We start from the raw sequence: 9,349 nt of genomic DNA on the forward strand, positions 1-9,349 counted from the left end.
TTACACAAACTACAAGAAAAAATCAGAAGATTCCAGTGAGGTATCCTGGCAGGGTCGCCATATGAAACGTCCCCTTTGAACAATTATACATGACTGTGCTTAAACTGACACACAATATTTTGTTAGCGCAACGCAATCTGACTTTCAAAATTCCCTACAAAAGAATGGCCCTGACTGACGTTAAACTATACCTTTCACAAATCACTTACCTCACAAAAATCTTCGCTGCTCAAGCTACTGCAATACAGCGAGCGCAACTACTGCCAGCTAAATAAAAGATTCAAACTATGGAAGGCACTAACTACTGATAGGGATAGTTAGCAAATGAAAGATATTAATAGAGAACAAACAATGTATTTACCTTGATATCATCATATATAAATATAGCAGTTCATGACAAATTTCAAAACTCCGCCATCTCTCTCCCCACATCCACCACTGCTGGCGGCTCACCTCCAACTGCGCAACGCTACGCGCTGTTCACATCCAGCTGCCTAACACTACAATGGCGAGTATTACAACAATGCAAAGCAGCCACAGACTGCACACAGCACAGCCAGTGATTTTCATACAGAGGTGGCGTTACCAATAAAAAAACCTAAACAGCCTACTTACACTTTCATGGTTATAATTGCTAAAAAATCTTCCTCTATTACCCCCATCATTTGTGCAATAACGCACAAATAATGAAAACTGAGCCATCGAAGCTATAAATCTGTACGGGAATCACATACAAGACTGAAGTATTTGCATAGTTTGACTTTATTAATTACTGCTTCAAACGTATATTTTGAAATATCTTCTATACGACGTCTGAAAGTGTGGGCTTATTTATTTCAGCTGATATTTGTTTACTGTTGGAGAAATTTTGAAACAAAGTTTCAGAAACAATCATCATACATTGATTCACTAATTCAGCATCAGTGAAGAAGAAGAATAAAAAGAAGAAGAATTGGTAGATCGCTCAGAGAACAGATAAAAGTGTAAGAAACAGGGTAACGTTGTGACATTTCACCTTAATCTTCTTTCCTGCCGTTTCCTGACCGAAGTCAACGTAAAGTGCCCTTCGGGTAGCGTATACAAAGCTGTTGATTTCTACTTCTCCGATGCTATTTGTGACATTCGCTATTTTTGACTTCATTAAAACAGCAAATACGAGTAGTTAATACTTTCAGCCAGAAGGCAAATACTTTTTTATAAATAATGATTAATGTATAATGAGGCGTCGCATGGCGACGGTGGAATTTTCTAAATAATGTAATTCGTCGTCTTTGGGCGGCAGTATAAACAGAAAAATACGGCTAGATATGCGATCCTTCACTATTTTGTTCGCTGGAGAACAAATGAAGCCTTGAGCGCTAAAGACTTGTACTGTTTTTTCTCAAGTAAGACGGACGCAGATTTGTGGCAGTCTGATCTAATTTTTACTAAATGTATAAAAACGTGTTATGTCTAAGTTTGAGTGAAGTGTAAAGAACTGTTATAACTTACCGTGACGACGCACGAGCAACTCAAAGAAGACAATGGCTATATAAAAGAGCGCTCAATGGACATGATACGGACATAAAAAACTACGGTCATTGTAGTACTAAGCTTAAGGTACGATATATGTTTTAGTTATAATAAATATTTGTTCTGCGAATACTGAATCATTTAGCAGTGCTCATTCCTATTATCTCCTCAGTATTATTTTCATTTTAATTATGCATTTTGCTAATATTACAGACACCAAGATCAGCAGTCCAATGTGCGTGTTACATTGATAAAAAGAAAACTGTTTTATCGTCTTCTTGCATCAGCTTTAATATTGAATTTCCCTTTTGTGTGATGTTACAGTTGTTTTTGCACCCTTAAGAACTTTCTGGTCCCTTAGGAAATTGTTTTGTCATAACAATAGCTTCACAACCGGGTATAATCGTATCTACGATCATGAAGTAATTATAAAGACGATAACGCAATTTCTTAATCAATAGCACGCTAGTTGTGACTGCCTCAAGCCACGCGAAACTGCAAGTAAAAAACTATTCACATCTCATAATCAAAAATTTTATGACAATGGTCAATCCATGATTCTTACGCCAATTGTGATTGATAAAACAGTAAGCTAAATCTCAATTTCGAACTTTCCATTGAATAACAACATCACTTTTATTTTGTAACATCGCATATTGTAACGTTGTTCGACTTTGCCGGACGTGAATTTCTCTGTTCAATTTTTTTCTGTGAAAATCCTCTGCAGCACTGCGATATTTGACCATGCCATAATGAAACACATCGATGAAATTGCACTCACCACCCAGTCTTCGAATCGCACTGAATGGTGGCTGTACACTGAACAAACGCTATATTGGTCTACAAAGTACGGAGTATACACCAATATTCCTGAAATTTCATCGAATACTCAACACGCCGGAAAATTGCGGGGTTAATCGGGAACTCGTGTTTGCACGGTTGTTTCAGCTGAGCGCCTTCGATGTACACACAAGCAAAACAAACAAGCAGCGAGTGTTTGGTGAACTTGGCGTCAGGAACTGAGTTGCTCTGCGCAAGCCCTTGCTACCTTGACATTGCTTCACAGCGAGGGTGAAGGCGAAGCAAATGGAAACATTGGGCGGATGAAGAGAGGTAATTTGCTACGATGAAGAGTTCTTCTCAGCATCTAAATGGGCTTTGCAGGGTTCTCCAGATTTACAGCACAGGCTTTTATTCTTGCAAATGGTGAGTACGAAATTTTTCGCGTGATACGTGTTTAGAGCAATCGTTCTGGGTGCATAAAATGGTGAACCTTACCTTACAACTACAGACAGAAAGCTCCAAGGTGATAACACTATCAGTGACTTAGGCAGTTCAGCATTATAAAAGGAAAACAGTTTCACCAGTAGATGGCGTTAGTGACAATAATGTCAATGACTCATACATACTCCCTATACGAAAAATTCTTATTTCAAAACAACATACATTGTTCATAATCTACATATGAGGAAAACTGCTGCTAAAGTGGCCATTTTTATACTAACATGACCTTATGTATAGCACTTCCAAGCTGTTGGACTTTTAATATAGCAAATTAGCACCCCGAAACGGCTGATATTTGAGCTGGTGATTTCCTGCGTTCAAATTCCAGCAACTTTGCAGTGCTGCTTAGTACAGACTTGATCCATTTTTTTCCCTCTCGTTTTGGGCTGTCACAGACCACGTCAAGTAACTATAAGTCGCTTATGGTAGCCTGTTTACCAGTCTAAAACCGTTTCATTCTTTCCCTGCCCGTCTGGCTTCTCTGTCCTATCCAGCCACTGTTCTGCATTTGCTCATCGTGAAAGCTGTGAAAGTTGTTGATCGGTGATCTGTACTTTGATCGGTTAGAGATGTTCTCCTTATTCACTTGAATGCTAATGAGAGTAGAGGATCAGAGTACATTTTGGGCATAATCGCTGACATTAGCACTTTTTACGTTTCTGGAATTTTGACATCATCCCGGTATGTGCATCAAGGCCATGATATTGCATTTCTCAGAATTATGACATCATTGCGTCTGTCTATGTGCACCAAGGTCCTGACATAATTGCTTCAGGGATTCTGGCATCAACGCATCATTGACCTGTGAAGATCAACCCCCTCCTTCCCTCCCCCCGCCTCCCCCAGCGTCCATGCAGCCTATGCTCGTTGCAGTGCAGTTTTACCGCTTCTGAATTACAGAGAAGCTATGAGTTGATGAAGCCTGCGCTGCAGTTGTAGAGTCATGCACATTTTATGCTATTACGTGTGGTACTTTTAAAAACGCATAACGCTATCATTTTCTGCACTGTTTGTATATATACCTGGGTTGCAAGTGTTTAGTTGATGAGGCACTTTCATTGATCAAAAAAGACATTAACAACTCTATTTTTTTGTAAACATCTCTCAGAGAAATGCATCTAGAGCTTTCTGCGTTAAGAAAGGGAAAGATAGAATAATGGAGGGACGTATGACTCTAGCCAGGATGACTAGTTTTTAACAGCTTATGACAGTGCAACAGAATGGCAAGAAGATGCATTACCTGACTGGATACACCAACACAATGTTCTGCATATGCTCGAATTGGATACCCCTTTACAACCTTTCTAAGACGTCTATGCACTCTTCCACCACGCAAGAAGCAGTAGTGACAAAATAATAGCTAGGTGGAACCTCACTGCAATTTCAGTAAGTATTTATCCTTCTATAATAATAATAATAATAACATTATTTTTACTGTTTTTGTATGATGTAATACTTAGTGTTTTGTTATTATTGCAGTGCTAGTAGTAAAATTGTTGCTCTAAATATATCCTACAATATTTTTTAAATTTTCAACCCAATCAATCAATAATAGCACACACACTAGCAGTTTATAAATAAAAACTATAAATATAAACTATTTGGAGAGCCTTGCTGATGTACACAGGCACCAAGCAGGTGGCGTGCACTGCAGAAGAGCTTCTGCTAAGTTTGGAAAGTAGGAGACGAGGTATGGGCAGAATTGAAGCTGTGATTACAGGTCGGGAGTCGTGTGTGGGTAGCTCAGTTGGTAGAGCACTTGCCCACAAAAGGCAAAGGTCCCGAGTTCGAGTCTCGGTCCCGCACACAGTTTTAACCTGTCAGGAAGTTTCAACTATTTTCTGGTTCATGGTCTTGGGTGAGACAAATTTATGAATCGTTTTAAATGTTTTCATGAGATTATATTTTTTATCTAAATAATTATACTAGCTTTTTACCCAGAGCTTCACTCACGCATACATATGCCACATTTATTGCACCCATCTCCTCCTTCGTTACTCTCTTTCCATTTCGGCTTTCCCTTCTATATGCTCAGCCATGCCTGTCCACTTGCATTCTGATGGTACAGACATAGCATGGCAGTCCTGCAGGGGAGCCGAGATGTCAGGTGATACCAATCTTTCTTACTCTCACCTCCACCCCCACCAAGCAGATAGACAAGGAAGTGAGTTAATAATATTTGTCATCCAGTTACGAGTTCTGTTTAAAATTTTAGATATCTAACTCATCGGTAATTAGTTTAAAACCAGCTGCAAAATTTGTATCAAACAGACAGACAGATAAGCAAGTGACCTAAGAAAAAGTGTTGAAAAGATCGGATCCACTGTTTTCGAGATAATATGTCTGTACTGTAGCTCTGAAATACCATATATATGGGAAATATCGGGAAGAAACTTACGATGCCGAACTGTGGAAACCGATCTGTAGAAGTATGGCTGCTATATCTTTGAATTCTAAAGATCATGGAATTACAAATGACCGAACAATTCCTGAAAATTCCATTAAAATCCTCCATTGTATTTAAATTGATTCAAGTTTCCATGCAAAACTATATGCAGATAAGGTACGTCCAGTCTGCAGATACTGTGTCAAGTCAGCACATTAATTTACAGCTTGGTGGTGAGAGAACTGACATCGGACGTACGCACCGCCCCTGGCTACTGCAAATAAGTAATCTTGTTTTTGGTGAGTCTCCTCACGGATCCTCATCATTAATTCATTCGGCACCTGCCTATTAACCGCCAAAATAAATGTAATTAATTTCTATGATATGCTGCTGTTGTTTGTGTTTATGGCGTTCAACGGCGTGGTTATTAGCGTCCGTATAAAACTGTAATGTATCAGTGAGCTATAAAACTGACAAAACTTGTCATTTGAATGCGCTGTGCTAAAATCCAATAATAAGATTATAATATTAAAATGTGCGACTGACTGATCATTATAAATGATGGAGAAGTCCAAGCCACTCTGATGTACAAAACTTTAAATATTTGTTTACACTGTGAAAAACGCAAACACACACACACACACACACACACACACACACACACACACACACACACACACACACACACCTCCCTCCTCTTGCTACCCAGCCGCCCCTCCATCCTGTCAAACAAAGGGCCAAAGAGGATATAGGTCACATATTAGAAGTGTAACAGTAAAATTATTTAATTAAAACTCTTACAGTGGCGCTTGGAACTGGCTGACAAAAGTCTCAGGGTGCAAAATGCACAGCCATCCTACAAATACATTTGTGAGAGATTCTCCAGAGGAGCGACTGAACCAAAAATTTGCAACATACATGCTTCAAATGAGGATGGAAGATCAGTTAAGTAAGGTGGCTAGATGGAAGTATTTGCCTGGTGATGTTTAATTAAAAAGACTGATAGAGCCTTTGCAAATAAAAGTAACTGAGTTTCTTATTATACCACGCCACCAAATATTACGATAACATAAGGTAAGAGTGCATCGCTGCAGGCACCTCCTTAGTCAGAAAAGCTGAGACAGATTTTTTATGTTACAGACATTCCTGTTAAATATAGGGTGTATCAAAAAGGACTTAACAGCTTTGAAAATTGGTACAAACTGATCCATACGACTTACAGATTTGCTTTAAGTGTCACCTTGAAGGGCGATAGATCAAGTGTTGACTGTTTGGTAAGACGTCCGCGATTTTCTAAATTTCCACATTACACGTAAGTGAATGTGCCGAGGTGCTCCAATTGCATGGCCCCCACGTTCAGTGGACCTGACACCTCTTGCTTTTTCTTTTGGGCTGTCGTCAAGGAGACTTTGTTTGTTCCACTTTTACCAGCTTCTCTATCAGACCTCAGAGCTAGAATCTACTTCGTAACTGAACAAGGGCGGAGGAGCGGATAGAGGTTCAGGGCACTCTCTTGTTCTAGGGGTGGGAAATTGCCCCTAAAGGCGGAAGAATCAGCAATGATCAACGACATGAGGATGCAGAAGGCAATGGAAACCACTGCATTAAAGACACGTGACGTGTATCCACAGGACATGTGGCCTGTAATTGAAGAAGTGTCATGATGATCTCTCCATTGGCAAAAGATTCCGGAATAGTCCCCCATTCGGATCTCCGGGAGGGGACTGCCAAGGCGGAGGTTACCATGAGAAAAAGATTGAATAATCAACGAAAGGATAACGTTCTACGAGTCAGAGCGTGGAATGTCAGAAGCTTGAACGTGGTAGGGAAACTAGAAAATCTGAAAAGGGAAATGCAAAGGCTCAATCTAGATATAGTAGGGGTCAGTGAAGTGAAGTGGAAGGAAGACAAGGATTTTTGGTCAGATGAGTATCGGGTAATATCAACAGCAGCAGAAAATGGTATAACAGGTGTAGGATTCGTTATGAACAGGAAGGTAGGGCAGAGGGTGCGTTACTGTGAACAGTTCAGTGACCGGGTTGTTCTAATCAGAATCGACAGCAGACCAACACCTACAACGATAGTTCAGGTATACATGCCGACGTCGCAAGCTGAAGATGAACAGATAGAGAAAGTGTATGAGGATATTGAAAAGGTAATGCAGTATGTAAAGGGGGACGAAAATCTAATAGTCATGGGCGACTGGAATGCAGTTGTAGGGGGAGGAGTAGAAGAAAAGGTTACAGGAGAATATGGGCTTGGGACAAGGAATGAAAGAGGAGAAAGACTAATTGAGTTCTGTAACAGGTTTCAGCTAGTAATAGCGAATACCCTGTTCAAGAATCACAAGAGGAGGAGGTATACTTGGAAAAGGCCGGGAGATACGGGAAGATTTCAATTAGATTGCATCATGGTCAGACAGAGATTCCGAAATCAGATACTGGATTGTAAGGCGTACCCAGGAGCAGATATAGACTCAGATCACAATATAGTAGTGATGAAGAGTAGGCTGAAGTTCAAGACATTAGTCATGAAGAATCAATACGCAAAGAAGTGGGATACGGAAGTACTAAGGAATGACGAGATACGTTTGAAGTTCTCTAACGCTATAGATACAGTAATAAGGAATAGCGCAGTAGGCAGCACAGTTGAAGAGGAATGGACATCTCTAAAAAGGGAAGGAAAACATAGGTACAAAGAAGGTAGCTGCGAAGAAACCATGGTTAACAGAAGAAATACTTCAGTTGATTGATGAAAGGAGGAAATACAAACATGTTCCGGGAAAATCAGGAATACAGAAATACAAGTCACTGAGGAATGAAATAAATAGGAAGTGCAGGGAAGCTAAGACGAAATGGCTGCAGGAAAAATGTGAAGACATCGAAAAAGATATGATTGTCGGAAGGACAGACTCAGCATACAGGAAAGTCAAAACAACCTTTGTTGACATTAAAAGCACCGGTGGTAACATTAAGAGTGCAACGGGAATTCCACTGTTAAAAGCAGAGGAGAGAGCAGATGGTGGAAAGAATACATTGAAAGCCTCTATGAAGGTGAAGCTTTGTCTGATGTGATAGAAGAAGAAACAGGATTCGATTTAGAAGAGATAGGGGATTCAGTATTAGAATCGGAATTTAAAAGAGCTTTGGAGGACTTACGGTCAAAGGGATAGATAACATTCCATCAGAATTTCTAAAAACATTGGGGGAAGTGGCAACAAAACGACTATTCACTTTGGTCTGTAGAATATACACTCCTGGAAATTGAAATAAGAACACCGTGAATTCATTGTCCCAGGAAAGGGAAACTTTATTGACACATTCCTGGGGTCAGATACATCACATGATCACACTGACAGAACCACAGGCATATAGACACAGGCAACAGAGCATGCACAATGTCGGCACTAGTACAGTGTATATCCACCTTTCGCAGCAATGCAGGCTGCTATTCTCCCATGGAGACGATCGTAGAGATGCTGGATGTAGTCCTGTGGAACGGCTTGCCATGCCATTTCCACCTGGCGCCTCAGTTGGACCAGCGTTCGTGCTGGACGTGCAGACCGCGTGAGACGACGCTTCATCCAGTCCCAAACATGCTCAATGGGGGACAGATCCGGAGATCTTGCTGGCCAGGGTAGTTGACTTACACCTTCTAGAACACGTTGGGTGGCACGGGATACATGCGGACGTGCATTGTCCTGTTGGAACAGCAAGTTCCCTTGCCGGTCTAGGAATGGTAGAACGATGGGTTCGATGACGGTTTGGATGTACCGTGCACTATTCAGTGTCCCCTCGACGATCACCAGTGGTGTATGGTCAGTGTAGGAGATCGCTCCCACACCATGATGCCGGGTGTTGGCCCTGTGTGCCTCGGTCGTATGCAGTCCTGATTGTGGCGCTCACCTGCACGGCTCCAAACACGCATACGACCATCATTGGCACCAAGGCAGAAGCGACTCTCATCGCTGAAGACGACACGTCTCCATTCGTCCCTCCATTCACGCCTGTCGCGACACCACTGGAGGCGGGCTGCACGATGTTGGGGCGTGAGCGGAAGACGGCCTAACGGTGTGCGGGACCGTATCCCAGCTTCATGGAGACGGTTGCAAATGGTCCTCGCCGATACCCCAGGAGCAACAGTGTCCCTAATTTGCTGGGAAGTGGC

General features: G+C 41.3%; 1 non-coding gene across 1 annotated transcript; it reads left to right on the top strand.

The window, feature by feature from the left end:
• The first annotated feature begins 4,528 nt into the window (after positions 1-4,528).
• On the top strand, positions 4,529-4,603 carry Trnal-caa (transfer RNA leucine (anticodon CAA)). Its single transcript has one exon. It is a non-coding gene; the product is annotated as a tRNA-Leu (tRNA).
• The last annotated feature ends 4,746 nt before the right edge of the window (positions 4,604-9,349 follow it).

Source organism: Schistocerca serialis, chromosome 6 (genome assembly GCF_023864345.2).
Source record: "Schistocerca serialis cubense isolate TAMUIC-IGC-003099 chromosome 6, iqSchSeri2.2, whole genome shotgun sequence".
NCBI classification, from domain to species: Eukaryota; Metazoa; Arthropoda; class Insecta; order Orthoptera; family Acrididae; genus Schistocerca; species Schistocerca serialis.